This window comes from Petromyzon marinus, unplaced genomic scaffold, assembly GCF_048934315.1.
Source record: "Petromyzon marinus isolate PM22_M1 ecotype Great Lakes invasive population unplaced genomic scaffold, UKy_Petmar_22M1.pri1.0 PM_Scaffold_5, whole genome shotgun sequence".
Lineage (NCBI taxonomy): Eukaryota > Metazoa > Chordata > Hyperoartia > Petromyzontiformes > Petromyzontidae > Petromyzon > Petromyzon marinus.
This window is the reverse complement of record NW_027423501.1, coordinates 836,997-853,213: the sequence shown is the minus strand read 5'-3', so window position 1 is coordinate 853,213 and position 16,217 is coordinate 836,997.

Here is a 16,217-nt window from a genome sequence, read left to right as displayed (position 1 = left end):
AGTGAGACTCCCACAGGGTTCAGTGTTAATGAGTGAGACTCCCACAGGGTTCAGTGTTAATCAGTGAGACTCCCACAGGGTTCAGTTTAATCGGTGAGACACCCATAGGGTTCAGTGTTAATCATTGAGACTCCCATAGGGTTCGGTGTTAATCAGTGAGACTCCCATAGGGTTCAGTGTTAATCAGTCAGACTCCCATAGGGTTCAGTGTTAATCAGTGAGACTCCCATAGGGTTCAGTGTTAAACAGTGAGACTCCCACAGGGTTCATGTGTTAATCAGTGAGACTCCCTCAGGGTTCAGTGTTAATCAGTGAGACTCCCACAGGGTTCAGTGTTAATCAGTGAGACTCCCGCAGGGTTCAGTGTTAATCAGTGAGACTCCCACAGGGTTCAGTGTTAATCAATGAGACTCCCATAGGGTTCAGTGTTAATCAGTGAGACTCCCACAGGGTTCAGTATTAATCGGTGAGACTCCCATAGGGTTCAGTGTTAATCAGTGAGACTCCCATAGGGTTCGGTGTTAATCAGTGAGACTCCCATAGGGTTCAGTGTTAATCAGTGAGACTCCCATAGGGTTCGGTGTTAATCAGTGAGACTCCCATAGGGTTCAGTGTTAATCAGTGAGACTCCCATAGGGTTCAGTGTTGATCAGTGAGACTCCCACAGGGTTCATGTGTTAATCAGTGAGACTCCCACAGGGTTCATGTGTTAATCAGTGAGACTCCCATAGGGTTCAGTGTTAATCAATGAGACTCCCATAGGGTTCAGTGTTGATCAGTGAGACTCCCACAGGGTTCATGTGTTAATCAGTGAGACTCCCACAGGGTTCATGTGTTAATCAGTGAGACTCCCATAGGGTTCAGTGTTAATCAATGAGACTCCCATAGGGTTCAGTGTTAATCAGTGAGACTCCAACAGGGTTCAGTATTAATCAGTGAGACTCCAACAGGGTTCAGTGTTAATCAGTGAGATTCCCACAGGGTTCAGTGTTAATCAGTGAGACTCCCATAGTGTTCAGTGTAAATCACTGAGACTCCCATTGGGTTCGGTGTTAATCAGTGAGACTCCCATAGGGTTCAGTGTTAATCAGTGAGACTCCCATAGGGTTCAGTGTTAATCAGTGAGACTCCCACAGGGTTCTGTGTTAATCAGTGAGTCTCCCATAGGGTTCAGTGTTAATCAGTGAGACTCCCACAGGGTTCAGTGTTAATCAGTGAGACTCCCACAGGGTTCAGTTTTAATCAATAAGACTTCCACAGGGTTCAGTGTTAATCGGTGAGACTCCCATAGGGTTCAGTGTTAATCAGTGAGACTCCCATAGGGTTCGGTGTTAATCAGTGAGACTCCCATAGGGTTCAGTGTTAATCAGTGAGACTCCCATAGGGTTCGGTGTTAATCAGTGAGACTCCCATAGGGTTCAGTGTTAATCAGTGAGACTCCCATAGGGTTCAGTGTTAATCAGTGAGACTCCCACAGGGTTCATGTGTTAATCAGTGAGACTCCCATAGGGTTCAGTGTTAATCAATGAAACTCCCATAGGGTTCAGTGTTAATCAGTGAGACACCAACAGGGTTCAGTATTAATCAGTGAGACTCCAACAGGGTTCAGTGTTAATCAGTGAGATTCCCACAGGGTTCAGTGTTAATCAGTGAGACTCCCATAGTGTTCAGTGTAAATCACTGAGACTCCCATTGGGTTTGGTGTTAATCAGTGAGACTCCCATAGGGTTCAGTTTTAATCAGTGAGACTCCCGCAGGGTTCAGTGTTAATCAGTGAGACTCCCACAGGGTTCAGTTTTAATCAATGAGTCTCCCTTAGGGTTCAGTGTTAATCAGTGAGACTCCCACAGGGTTCATGTGTTAATCAGTAGGACTCTCATTGGGTTCGGTGTTAATCAATGAGACTCCCATAGGGTTCAGTGTTAATCAGTGAGACTCTAACAGGGTTCAGTGTTAATCAGTGAGATTCCAACAGCGTTCAGTGTTAATCAGTGAGATTCCCACAGGGTTCAGTGTTAATCAGTGAGACTCCCATCGGGTTCAGTGTTAATCAGTGAGACTCCCATAGGGTTCAGTGTTAATCTGTGGGGCTCCCACAGTGTTCAGTGTTAATCAGTGAGACTCCCATAGGGTTCAGTGTTAATCAGTGGGGCTCCCACAGTGTTCAGTGTTAATCAGTAAGACTCCCATAGGGTTCATTGTTAATCAGTGAGACTCCCACAGGGTTCAGTGTCAATCAGTGAGACTCCCACAGGTTTCAGTGTTAATCAGTGAGACTCCCACAGGGTTCAGTGGTAATCAGTGAGACTCCCATAGGGTTCAGTGTTAATCAGTGAGACTCCCATAGGGTTCGGTGTTAATCAGTGAGACTCCCACAGTGTTCAGTGTTAATCAGTGAGACTCCTATAGGGTTCAGTGTTAATCAGTGGGGCTCCCACAGTGTTCAGTGTTAATCAGTGAGACTCCCATAGGGTTCAGTGTTAATCAGTGAGACTCCCATAGGGTTCGGTGTTAATCAGTGAGACTCCCATAGGGTTCAGTGTTAATCAGTGAGACTCCCATAGGGTTCAGTGTTAATCAGTGAGACTCCCACAGGGTTCATGTGTTAATCAGTGAGACTCCCATAGGGTTCAGTGTTAATCAATGAAACTCCCATAGGGTTCAGTGTTAATCAGTGAGACACCAACAGGGTTCAGTATTGATCAGTGAGACTCCAACAGGGTTCAGTGTTAATCAGTGAGATTCCCACAGGGTTCAGTGTTAATCAGTGAGACTCCCATAGTGTTCAGTGTAAATCAGTGAGACTCCCACAGGGTTCAGTTTTAATCAATGAGACTCCCATAGGGTTCAGTGTTAATCAGTGAGACTCCCACAGGGTTCATGTGTTAATCAGTAAGACTCCCATAGGGTTCAGTTTTAATCAGTGAGACTCCCATAGGGTTCAGTGTTAATCAGTGAGACTCCCACAGGGTTCAGTGTTAATCAGTGAGACTCCCACAGGGTTCAGTTTTAATCAATGAGACTCCCACAGGGTTCAGTGTTAATCAGTGAGACTCCCACAGGGTTCAGTTTTAATCAATGAGACTCCCATAGGGTTCAGTGTTAATCAGTGAGACTCCCACAGGGTTCATGTGTTAATCAGTAGGACTCTCATTGGGTTCGGTGTTAATCAATGAGACTCCCATAGGGTTCAGTGTTAATCAGTGAGACTCTAACAGGGTTCAGTGTTAATCAGTGAGATTCCAACAGCGTTCAGTGTTAATCAGTGAGCTTCCCACAGGGTTCAGTGTTAATCAGTGAGACTCCCATAGTGTTCAGTGTAAATCACTGAGACTCCCATTGGGTTCGGTGTTAATCAGTGAGACTCCCATAGGGTTCAGTTTTAATCAGTGAGACTCCCATAGGGTTCAGTTTTAATCAGTGAGACTCCCATAGGGTTCAGTGTTAATCAGTGAGACTCCCATAGGGTTCGGTGTTAATCAGTGAGACTCCCATAGGGTTCAGTGTTAATCAGTGAGACTCCAATAGGGTTCAGTGTTAATCAGTGAGACTCCCACAGGGTTCATGTGTTAATCAGTGAGACTCCCTCAGGGTTCAGTGTTAATCAGTGAGACTCCCATAGGGTTCAGTGTTAATCAGTGAGACTCCCATAGGGTTCGGTGTTAATCAGTGAGACTCCCATAGGGTTCAGTGTTAATCAGTGAGACTCCCATAGGGTTCAGTATTATTCAGTGAGACTCCCACAGGGTTCATGTGTTCATCAGTGAGACTCCCTCAGGGTTCAGTGTTAATCAGTGAGACTCCCACAGGGTTCAGTGTTAATCAGTGAGACTCCCACAGGGTTCAGTGTTAATCAGTGAGACTCCCACAGGGTTCAGTGTTAATCAATGAGACTCCCACAGGGTTCAGTGTTAATCAGTGAGACTCCCACAGGGTTCAGTTTTAATCAATGAGACTCCCACAGGGTTCAGTATTAATCGGTGAGACTCCCATAGGGTTCAGTGTTAATCAGTGAGACTCCCATAGGGTTCGTTGTTAATCAGTGAGACTCCCATAGGGTTCAGTGTTAATCAGTGAGACTCCCATAGGGTTCGATGTTAATCAGTGAGACTCCCATAGGGTTCAGTGTTAGTCAGTGAGACTCCCATAGGGTTCAGTGTTAATCAGTGAGACTCCAACAGGGTTCAGTGTTAATCAGTGAGACTCCCACAGGGTTCAGTGTTAATCAGTGAGATTCCCACAGGGTTCAGTGTTAATCAGTGAGACTCCCATAGTGTTCAGTGTAAATCACTGAGACTCCCATTGGGTTCGGTGTTAATCAGTGAGACTCCCATAGGGTTCAGTTTTAATCAGTGAGACTCCCATAGGGTTCAGTTTTAATCAGTGAGACTCCCATAGGGTTCAGTGTTAATCAGTGAGACTCCCATAGGGTTCAGTGTTAATAAGTGAGACTCCCATAGGGTTCAGTGTTAATCAGTGAGACTCCCATAGGGTTCAGTGTTAATCAGTGAGACTCCCACAGGGTTCAGTGTTAATCAGTGAGACACCCACAGGGTTCTGTGTTAATCAGTGAGACTCCCATAGGGTTCAGTGTTAATCAGTGAGACTCCCACAGGGTTCAGTGTTAATCAGTGAGACTCCCTTAGGTTTCAGTGTTAATCAGTGAGACTACCACAGGGTTCAGTGTTAATCAGTGAGACTCCCATAGGGTCCAGTGTTAATCAGTGAGACTCTCACAGGGTTCAGTGTTAATCAGTGAGACTCCCATAGGGTTCAGTGTTAATCAGTGAGACTCCCACAGGGTTCAGTGTTAATCAGTGAGACTCCCATAGGGTTCAGTGTTAATCAGTGAGACTCCCACAGGGTTCAGTGTTAATCAGCGAGATTCCCATAGGGTTCAGTGTTAATCAGTGAGACTCCCACAGGGTTCAGTGTTAATCAGTGAGACTCCCATTGGGTCAGTATTAATCGGTGAGACTCCCATAGGGTTCAGTGTTAATCAGTGAGATTCCCTTAGGGTTCAGTGTTAATCAGTGAGACTACCACAGGGTTCAGTGTTAATCAGTGAAATTCCCACAGGTTTCAGTGTTAATCAGTGAGACTACCACAGGGTTCAGTGTTAATCAGTGAAATTCCCACAGGTTTCAGTGTTAATCAGTGAGACTCCCACAGGGTTCAGTGTTAATCAGTGAGACTCCCATAGGGTTCAGTGTTAATCAGTGAGACTCCCACAGGGTTCAGTGTTAATCAGTCAGACTCCCATAGGGTTCAGTGTTAATCAGTGAGACTCCCACAGGGTTCATGTGTTAATCAGTGAGACTCCCATAGGGTTCAGTGTTAATCAGTGAGACTCCCACAGGGTTCAGTGTTAATCAGTGAGACTCCCACAGGGTTCATTCTTAATCAGTGAGACTCCCATAGGGTTCAGTGTTAATCAGTGAGACTCCCACAGGGTTCATTCTTAATCAGTGAGACTCCCATAGGGTTCAGTGTTAATCAGTGAGACTCCCACAGGGTTCAGTGTTAATCAGTGACACTCCCACAGGGTTCATTGTTAATCAGTGAGACTCCCATAGGGTTCAGTGTAAATCAGTGAGACTCCCATAGGGTTCAGTGTTAATCAGTGAGACTCCCATAGGGTTCAGTGTTAATCAGTGAGACTCCCACAGGGTTCAGTGTTAATCAGTGAGACTCCCACAGGGTTCAGTGTTAATCAGTGAGACTCCCACAGGGTTCAGTGTTAATCAATGAGACTCGCATAGGGTTCAGTGTTAATCAGTGAGACACGCACAGGGTTCAGTGTTATCAGCGAGATTCCCATAGGGTTCAGTGTTAATCAGTGAGATTCCCACAGGGTTCAGTGTTAATCAGTGAGACTCCCATAGGGTTCAGTATTAATCGGTGAGACTCCCATAGGGTTCAGGGTTAATCAGTGAGACTCCCATAGGGTTCAGTGTTAATCAGTGAGACTCCCACAGGGTTCAGTGTTCATCAGTGAGACTCCCATAGGGTTCAGTGTTAATCAGTGAGACTCCCATCGGGTTCAGTGTTAAACAGTGAGACTCCCATAGGGTTCAATGTTAATCAGTGGGGCTTTCACAGTGTTCAGTGTTAATCAGTGAGACTTCCATAGGGTTCAGTGTTAATCAGTGGGGCTCCCACAGGGTTCAGTGTTAATCAGTGAGACTCCCATAGGGTTCATTGTTAAACAGTGAGACTCCCACAGGGTTCAGTGTTAATCAGTGAGACTCCAACAGGGTCCAGTGGTAATCAGTGAGACTTCCATAGGGTTCAGTGTTAATCAGTGAGACTCCCATAGGGTTCAGTGTTAATCACTGAGACTCCCATAAGGTTCAGTGTTAATCAGTGAGACTCCCACAGGGTTTCAGTGTTAATCAATGATACTCCCACAGGGTTCAGTGTTAATCAGTGAGACTCCCACAGGGTTCATTGTTAATCAGTGAGACTCCCACAGGGTTCAGTGTTAATCAGTGAGACTCCCATAGGGTTCAGTGTTAATCAGTGAGACTCCCATAGGGTTCAGTGTTAATCAGTGAGACTCCCACAGGGTTCATGTGTTAATCAGTGAGACTCCCATAGGGTTCAGTGTTTATCAGTGAGACTCCCATAGGGTTCAGTGTTAATCAGTGAGATTCCCACAGGGTTCAGTGTTAATCAGTGGGACTCCCACAGGGTTCAGTGTTAATCAGTGAGACTCCCATTGGGTCAGTATTAATCGGTGAGACTCCCATAGGGTTCAGTGTTAATCAGTGAGACTCCCATAGGGTTCAGTGTTAATCAGTGAGACTCCAACAGGGTTCAGTGTTAATCAGTGAGACTCCCACAGGGTTCAGTGTTAATCAGTGAGATTCCCACAGGGTTCAGTGTTAATCAGTGAGACTCCCATAGTGTTCAGTGTAAATCACTGAGACTCCCATTGGGTTCGGTGTTAATCAGTGAGACTCCCATAGGGTTCAGTTTTAATCAGTGAGACTCCCATAGGGTTCAGTTTTAATCAGTGAGACTCCCATAGGGTTCAGTGTTAATCAGTGAGACTCCCATAGGGTTCAGTGTTAATAAGTGAGACTCCCATAGGGTTCAGTGTTAATCAGTGAGACTCCCATAGGGTTCAGTGTTAATCAGTGAGACTCCCACAGGGTTCAGTGTTAATCAGTGAGACACCCACAGGGTTCTGTGTTAATCAGTGAGACTCCCATAGGGTTCAGTGTTAATCAGTGAGACTCCCATTGGGTCAGTATTAATCGGTGAGACTCCCATAGGGTTCAGTGTTAATCAGTGAGACTCCCATAGGGTTCAGTGTTAATCAGTGAGACTCCAACAGGGTTCAGTGTTAATCAGTGAGACTCCCACAGGGTTCAGTGTTAATCAGTGAGATTCCCACAGGGTTCAGTGTTAATCAGTGAGACTCCCATAGTGTTCAGTGTAAATCACTGAGACTCCCATTGGGTTCGGTGTTAATCAGTGAGACTCCCATAGGGTTCAGTTTTAATCAGTGAGACTCCCATAGGGTTCAGTTTTAATCAGTGAGACTCCCATAGGGTTCAGTGTTAATCAGTGAGACTCCCATAGGGTTCGGTGTTAATCAGTGAGACTCCCATAGGGTTCAGTGTTAATCAGTGAGACTCCCATAGGGTTCGGTGTTAATCAGTGAGACTCCCATAGGGTTCAGTGTTAATCAGTGAGACTCCCATAGGGTTCAGTGTTAATCAGTGAGACTCCCACAGGGTTCATGTGTTAATCAGTGAGACTCCCTCAGGGTTCAGTGTTAATCAGTGAGACTCCCACAGGGTTCAGTGTTAATCAGTGAGACTCCCACAAGGTTCATTGTTAATCAGTGAGACTCCCACAGGGTTCAGTGTTAATCAATGAGACTCCCATAGGGTTCAGTGTTAATCAGTGAGACTCCCATAGGGTTCAGTGTTAATCAGTGAGACTCCCACAGGGTTCAGTGTTAATCAGTGAGACTCCCACAGGGTTCAGTTTTAATCAATGAGACTCCCACAGGGTCAGTATTAATCGGTGAGACTCCCATAGGGTTCAGTGTTAATCAGTGAGACTCCCATAGGGTTCGGTGTTAATCAGTGAGACTCCCATAGGGTTCAGTGTTAATCAGTGAGACTCCCACAGGGTTCAGTGTTAATCAGTGAGACTCCCATAGGGTTCAGTATTAATCGGTGAGACTCCCATAGGGTTCAGGGTTAATCAGTGAGACTCCCATAGGGTTCAGTGTTAATCAGTGAGACTCCCATCGGGTTCAGTGTTAATCAGTGAGACTCCCCTAGGGTTCAGTGTTAATCAGTGGGGCTTTCACAGTGTTCAGTGTTAATCAGTGAGACTCCCATAGGGTTCAGTGTTAATCAGTGGGGCTCCCACAGGGTTCAGTGTTAATCAGTGAGACTCCCATAGGGTTCATTGTTAAACAGTGAGACTCCCACAGGGTTCAGTGTTAATCAGTGAGACTCCAACAGGGTCCAGTGGTAATCAGTGAGACTTCCATAGGGTTCAGTGTTAATCAGTGAGACTCCCACAGGGTTCAGTGTTAATCAGTGAGACTCCCACAGGGTTCAGTGTTAATCAGTGATACTCCCACAGGGTTCAGTGTTAATCAGTGAGACTCCCACAGGGTTCAGTGTTAATCAGTGAGACTCCCACAGGGTCAGTATTAATCGGTGAGACTCCCATAGGGTTCAGTGTTAATCAGTGAGACTCCCATAGGGTTCGGTGTTAATCAGTGAGACTCCCATAGGGTTCAGTGTTAATCAGTGAGACTCCCACAGGGTTCAGTGTTAATCAGTGAGACTCCCATAGGGTTCAGTATTAATCGGTGAGACTCCCATAGGGTTCAGGGTTAATCAGTGAGACTCCCATAGGGTTCAGTGTTAATCAGTGAGACTCCCATCGGGTTCAGTGTTAATCAGTGAGACTCCCCTAGGGTTCAGTGTTAATCAGTGGGGCTTTCACAGTGTTCAGTGTTAATCAGTGAGACTCCCATAGGGTTCAGTGTTAATCAGTGGGGCTCCCACAGGGTTCAGTGTTAATCAGTGAGACTCCCATAGGGTTCATTGTTAAACAGTGAGACTCCCACAGGGTTCAGTGTTAATCAGTGAGACTCCAACAGGGTCCAGTGGTAATCAGTGAGACTTCCATAGGGTTCAGTGTTAATCAGTGAGACTCCCACAGGGTTCAGTGTTAATCAGTGAGACTCCCACAGGGTTCAGTGTTAATCAGTGATACTCCCACAGGGTTCAGTGTTAATCAGTGAGACTCCCACAGGGTTCAGTGTTAATCAGTGAGACTCCCACAGGGTTCAGTTTTAATCAATGAGACTCCCACAGGGTTCAGTATTAATCGGTGAGACTCCCATAGGGTTCAGTGTTAATCAGTGAGACTCCCATAGGGTTCGGTGTTAATCAGTGAGACTCCCATAGGGTTCAGTGTTAATCAGTGAGACTCCCATAGGGTTCGGTGTTAATCAGTGAGACTCCCATAGGGTTCAGTGTTAATCAGTGAGACTCCCATAGGGTTCAGTGTTAATCAGTGAGACTCCCACAGGGTTCATGTGTTAATCAGTGAGACTCCCTCAGGGTTCAGTGTTAATCAGTGAGACTCCCACAGGGTTCAGTGTTAATCAGTGAGACTCCCACAAGGTTCATTGTTAATCAGTGAGACTCCCACAGGGTTCAGTGTTAATCAATGAGACTCCCATAGGGTTCAGTGTTAATCAGTGAGACTCCCATAGGGTTCAGTGTTAATCAGTGAGACTCCCACAGGGTTCAGTGTTAATCAGTGAGACTCCCACAGGGTTCAGTTTTAATCAATGAGACTCCCACAGGGTCAGTATTAATCGGTGAGACTCCCATAGGGTTCAGTGTTAATCAGTGAGACTCCCATAGGGTTCGGTGTTAATCAGTGAGACTCCCATAGGGTTCAGTGTTAATCAGTGAGACTCCCATAGGGTTCGGTGTTAATCAGTGAGACTCCCATAGGGTTCAGTGTTAATCAGTGAGACCCCCATAGGGTTCAGTGTTAATCAGTGAGACTCCCACAGGGTTCATGTGTTAATCAGTGAGACTCCCACAGGGTTCATGTGTTAATCAGTGAGACTCCCATAGGGTTCAGTGTTAATCAATGAGACTTCCATAGGGTTCAGTGTTAATCAGTGAGACTCCAACAGGGTTCAGTATTAATCAGTGAGACTCCAACAGGGTTCAGTGTTAATCAGTGAGATTCCCACAGGGTTCAGTGTTAATCAGTGAGACTCCCATAGTGTTCAGTGTAAATCACTGAGACTCCCATTGGGTTCGGTGTTAATCAGTGAGACTCCCATAGGGTTCAGTTTTAATCAGTGAGACTCCCACAGGGTTCAGTGTTAATCAGTGAGACACCCACAGGGTTCTGTGTTAATCAGTGAGACTCCCATAGGGTTCAGTGTTAATCAGTGAGACTCCCATTGGGTCAGTATTAATCGGTGAGACTCCCATAGGGTTCAGTGTTAATCAGTGAGACTCCCATAGGGTTCAGTGTTAATCAGTGAGACTCCAACAGGGTTCAGTGTTAATCAGTGAGACTCCCACAGGGTTCAGTGTTAATCAGTGAGATTCCCACAGGGTTCAGTGTTAATCAGTGAGACTCCCATAGTGTTCAGTGTAAATCACTGAGACTCCCATTGGGTTCGGTGTTAATCAGTGAGACTCCCATAGGGTTCAGTTTTAATCAGTGAGACTCCCATAGGGTTCAGTTTTAATCAGTGAGACTCCCATAGGGTTCAGTGTTAATCAGTGAGACTCCCATAGGGTTCAGTGTTAATAAGTGAGACTCCCATAGGGTCCAGTGTTAATCAGTGAGACTCTCACAGGGTTCAGTGTTAATCAGTGAGACTCCCATAGGGTTCAGTGTTAATCAGTGAGACTCCCACAGGGTTCAGTGTTAATCAGTGAGACTCCCATAGGGTTCAGTGTTAATCAGTGAGACTCCCACAGGGTTCAGTGTTAATCAGCGAGATTCCCATAGGGTTCAGTGTTAATCAGTGAGACTCCCACAGGGTTCAGTGTTAATCAGTGAGACTCCCATTGGGTCAGTATTAATCGGTGAGACTCCCATAGGGTTCAGTGTTAATCAGTGAGATTCCCTTAGGGTTCAGTGTTAATCAGTGAGACTACCACAGGGTTCAGTGTTAATCAGTGAAATTCCCACAGGTTTCAGTGTTAATCAGTGAGACTCCCACAGGGTTCAGTGTTAATCAGTGAGACTCCCATAGGGTTCAGTGTTAATCAGTGAGACTCCCACAGGGTTCAGTGTTAATCAGTCAGACTCCCATAGGGTTCAGTGTTAATCAGTGAGACTCCCACAGGGTTCATGTGTTAATCAGTGAGACTCCCATAGGGTTCAGTGTTAATCAGTGAGACTCCCACAGGGTTCGGTGTTAATCAGTGAGACTCCCACAGGGTTCAGTGTTAATCAGTGAGACTCCCACAGGGTTCAGTGTTAATCAGTGAGACTCCCACAGGGTTCATTCTTAATCAGTGAGACTCCCATAGGGTTCAGTGTTAATCAGTGAGACTCCCACAGGGTTCAGTGTTAATCAGTGACACTCCCACAGGGTTCATTGTTAATCAGTGAGACTCCCATAGGGTTCAGTGTAAATCAGTGAGACTCCCATAGGGTTCAGTGTTAATCAGTGAGACTCCCATAGGGTTCAGTGTTAATCAGTGAGACTCCCACAGGGTTCAGTGTTAATCAGTGAGACTCCCACAGGGTTCAGTGTTAATCAGTGAGACTCCCACAGGGTTCAGTGTTAATCAATGAGACTCGCATAGGGTTCAGTGTTAATCAGTGAGACACGCACAGGGTTCAGTGTTATCAGCGAGATTCCCATAGGGTTCAGTGTTAATCAGTGAGATTCCCACAGGGTTCAGTGTTAATCAGTGAGACTCCCATAGGGTTCAGTATTAATCGGTGAGACTCCCACAGGGTTCAGTGTTCATCAGTGAGACTCCCATAGGGTTCAGTGTTAATCAGTGAGACTCCCATCGGGTTCAGTGTTAATCAGTGAGACTCCCATAGGGTTCAATGTTAATCAGTGGGGCTTTCACAGTGTTCAGTGTTAATCAGTGAGACTCCCATAGGGTTCAGTGTTAATCAGTGGGGCTCCCACAGGGTTCAGTGTTAATCAGTGAGACTCCCATAGGGTTCATTGTTAAACAGTGAGACTCCCACAGGGTTCAGTGTTAATCAGTGAGACTCCAACAGGGTCCAGTGGTAATCAGTGAGACTTCCATAGGGTTCAGTGTTAATCAGTGAGACTCCCATAGGGTTCAGTGTTAATCACTGAGACTCCCATAAGGTTCAGTGTTAATCAGTGAGACTCCCACAGGGTTTCAGTGTTAATCAATGAGACTCCCACAGGGTTCAGTGTTAATCAGTGAGACTCCCACAGGGTTCAGTGTTAATCAGTGAGACTCCCACAGGGTTCAGTGTTAATCAGTGATACTTCCACAGGGTTCAGTGTTAATCAGTGAGACTCCCACAGGGTTCAGTGTTAATCAGTGAGACTCCCACAGGGTTCAGTTTTAATCAATGAGACTCCCACAGGGTTCAGTATTAATCGGTGAGACTCCCATAGGGTTCAGTGTTAATCAGTGAGACTCCCATAGGGTTCGGTGTTAATCAGTGAGACACCCACAGGGTTCTGTGTTAATCAGTGAGACTCCCATAGGGTTCAGTGTTAAGCAGTGAGACTCCCACAGGGTTCATTGTTAATCAGTGAGACTCCCACAGGGTTCAGTGTTAATCAGTGAGACTCCCATAGGGTTCAGTGTTAATCAGTGAGACTCCCATAGGGTTCAGTGTTAATCAGTGAGACTCCCACAGGGTTCATGTGTTAATCAGTGAGACTCCCATAGGGTTCAGTGTTTATCAGTGAGACTCCCATAGGGTTCAGTGTTAATCAGTGAGATTCCCACAGGGTTCAGTGTTAATCAGTGGGACTCCCACAGGGTTCAGTGTTAATCAGTGAGACTCCCATTGGGTCAGTATTAATCGGTGAGACTCCCATAGGGTTCAGTGTTAATCAGTGAGACTCCCTTAGGGTTCAGTGTTAATCAGTGAGACTACCACAGGGTTCAGTGTTAATCAGTGAAATTCCCACAGGTTTCAGTGTTAATCAGTGAGACTCCCACAGGGTTCAGTGTTAATCAGTGAGACTCCCATAGGGTTCAGTGTTAATCAGTGAGACTCCCACAGGGTTCAGTGTTTATCAGTGAGACTCCCATAGGGTTCAGTGTTAATCAGTGAGACTCCCATAGGGTTCAGTGTTAATCAGTCAGACTCCCACAGGGTTCGGTGTTAATCAGTGAGACTACCACAGGGTTCAGTGTTAATCAGTGAGACTCCCACAGGGTTCAGTGTTAATCAGTGAGACTCCCACAGGGTTCAGTGTTAATCAGTGAGACTCCCACAGGGTTCATTCTTAATCAGTGAGACTCCCATAGGGTTCAGTGTTAATCAGTGAGACTCCCACAGGGTTCAGTGTTATTCAGTGACACTCCCACAGGGTTCATTGTTAATCAGTGAGACTCCCATAGGGTTCAGTGTAAATCAGTGAGACTCCCATAGGGTTCAGTGTTAATCAGTGAGACTCCCACAGGGTTCAGTGTTAATCAGTGAGACACCCACAGGGTTCTGTGTTAATCAGTGAGACTCCCATAGGGTTCAGTGTTAATCAGTGAGACTCCCACAGGGTTCAGTGTTAATCAGTGAGACTCCCACAGGGTTCAGTGTTAATCAGTGAGACTCCCACAGGGTTCAGTGTTAATCAGTGAGACTCGCATAGGGTTCAGTGTTAATCAGTGAGACACGCACAGGGTTCAGTGTTAATCAGCGAGATTCCCATAGGGTTCAGTGTTAATCAGTGAGATTCCCACAGGGTTCAGTGTTAATCAGTGAGACTCCCATAGGGTTCAGTATTAATCGGTGAGACTCCCATAGGGTTCAGGGTTAATCAGTGAGACTCCCATAGGGTTCAGTGTTAATCATTGAGACTCCCACAGGGTTCAGTGTTCATCAGTGAGACTCCTATAGGGTTCAGTGTTAATCAGTGAGACTCCCATCGGGTTCAGTGTTAATCAGTGAGACTCCCCTAGGGTTCAGTGTTAATCAGTGGGGCTTTCACAGTGTTCAGTGTTAATCAGTGAGACTCCCATAGGGTTCAGTGTTAATCAGTGGGGCTCCCACAGGGTTCAGTGTTAATCAGTGAGACTCCCATAGGGTTCATTGTTAAACAGTGAGACTCCCACAGGGTTCAGTGTTAATCAGTGAGACTCCAACAGGGTCCAGTGGTAATCAGTGAGACTTCCATAGGGTTCAGTGTTAATCAGTGAGACTCCCACAGGGTTCAGTGTTAATCAGTGAGACTCCCACAGGGTTCAGTGTTAATCAGTGATACTCCCACAGGGTTCAGTGTTAATCAGTGAGACTCCCACAGGGTTCAGTGTTAATCAGTGAGACTCCCACAGGGTTCAGTTTTAATCAATGAGACTCCCACAGGGTTCAGTATTAATCGGTGAGACTCCCATAGGGTTCAGTGTTAATCAGTGAGACTCCCATAGGGTTCGGTGTTAATCAGTGAGACTCCCATAGGGTTCAGTGTTAATCAGTGAGACTCCCATAGGGTTCGGTGTTAATCAGTGAGACTCCCATAGGGTTCAGTGTTAATCAGTGAGACTCCCATAGGGTTCAGTGTTAATCAGTGAGACTCCCACAGGGTTCATGTGTTAATCAGTGAGACTCCCTCAGGGTTCAGTGTTAATCAGTGAGACTCCCACAGGGTTCAGTGTTAATCAGTGAGACTCCCACAAGGTTCATTGTTAATCAGTGAGACTCCCACAGGGTTCAGTGTTAATCAATGAGACTCCCATAGGGTTCAGTGTTAATCAGTGAGACTCCCATAGGGTTCAGTGTTAATCAGTGAGACTCCCACAGGGTTCAGTGTTAATCAGTGAGACTCCCACAGGGTTCAGTTTTAATCAATGAGACTCCCACAGGGTCAGTATTAATCGGTGAGACTCCCATAGGGTTCAGTGTTAATCAGTGAGACTCCCATAGGGTTCGGTGTTAATCAGTGAGACTCCCATAGGGTTCAGTGTTAATCAGTGAGACTCCCATAGGGTTCGGTGTTAATCAGTGAGACTCCCATAGGGTTCAGTGTTAATCAGTGAGACCCCCATAGGGTTCAGTGTTAATCAGTGAGACTCCCACAGGGTTCATGTGTTAATCAGTGAGACTCCCACAGGGTTCATGTGTTAATCAGTGAGACTCCCATAGGGTTCAGTGTTAATCAATGAGACTTCCATAGGGTTCAGTGTTAATCAGTGAGACTCCAACAGGGTTCAGTATTAATCAGTGAGACTCCAACAGGGTTCAGTGTTAATCAGTGAGATTCCCACAGGGTTCAGTGTTAATCAGTGAGACTCCCATAGTGTTCAGTGTAAATCACTGAGACTCCCATTGGGTTCGGTGTTAATCAGTGAGACTCCCATAGGGTTCAGTTTTAATCAGTGAGACTCCCATAGGGTTCAGTTTTAATCAGTGAGACTCCCATAGGGTTCAGTGTTAATCAGGGAGACTCCCATAGGGTTCAGTGTTAATCAGTGAGACTCCCATAGGGTTCAGTGTTAATCAGTGAGACTCCCATAGGGTTCAGTGTTAATCAGTGAGACTCCCACAGGGTTCAGTGTTAATCAGTTAGACTCCCACAGGGTTCAGTGTTAATCAGTGAGACTCCCACAGGGTTCATTCTTAATCAGTGAGACTCCCATAGGGTTCAGTGTTAATCAGTGAGACTCCCACAGGGTTCAGTGTTAATCAGTGACACTCCCACAGGTTTCATTGTTAATCAGTGAGACTCCCATAGGGTTCAGTGTAAATCAGTGAGACTCCCATAGGGTTCAGTGTTAATCAGTGAGACTCCCACAGGGTTCAGTGTTAATCAGTGAGACACCCACAGGGTTCTGTCTTAATCAGTGAGACTCCCATAGGGTTCAGTGTTAATCAGTGAGACTCCCACAGGGTTCAGTGTTAATCAGTGAGAATCCCACAGGGTTCAGTGTTAATCAGTGAGACTCCCACAGGGTTCAGTGTTAATCAGTGAGACTCGCATAGGGTTCAGTGTTAATCAGTGAGACACGCACAGGGTTCAG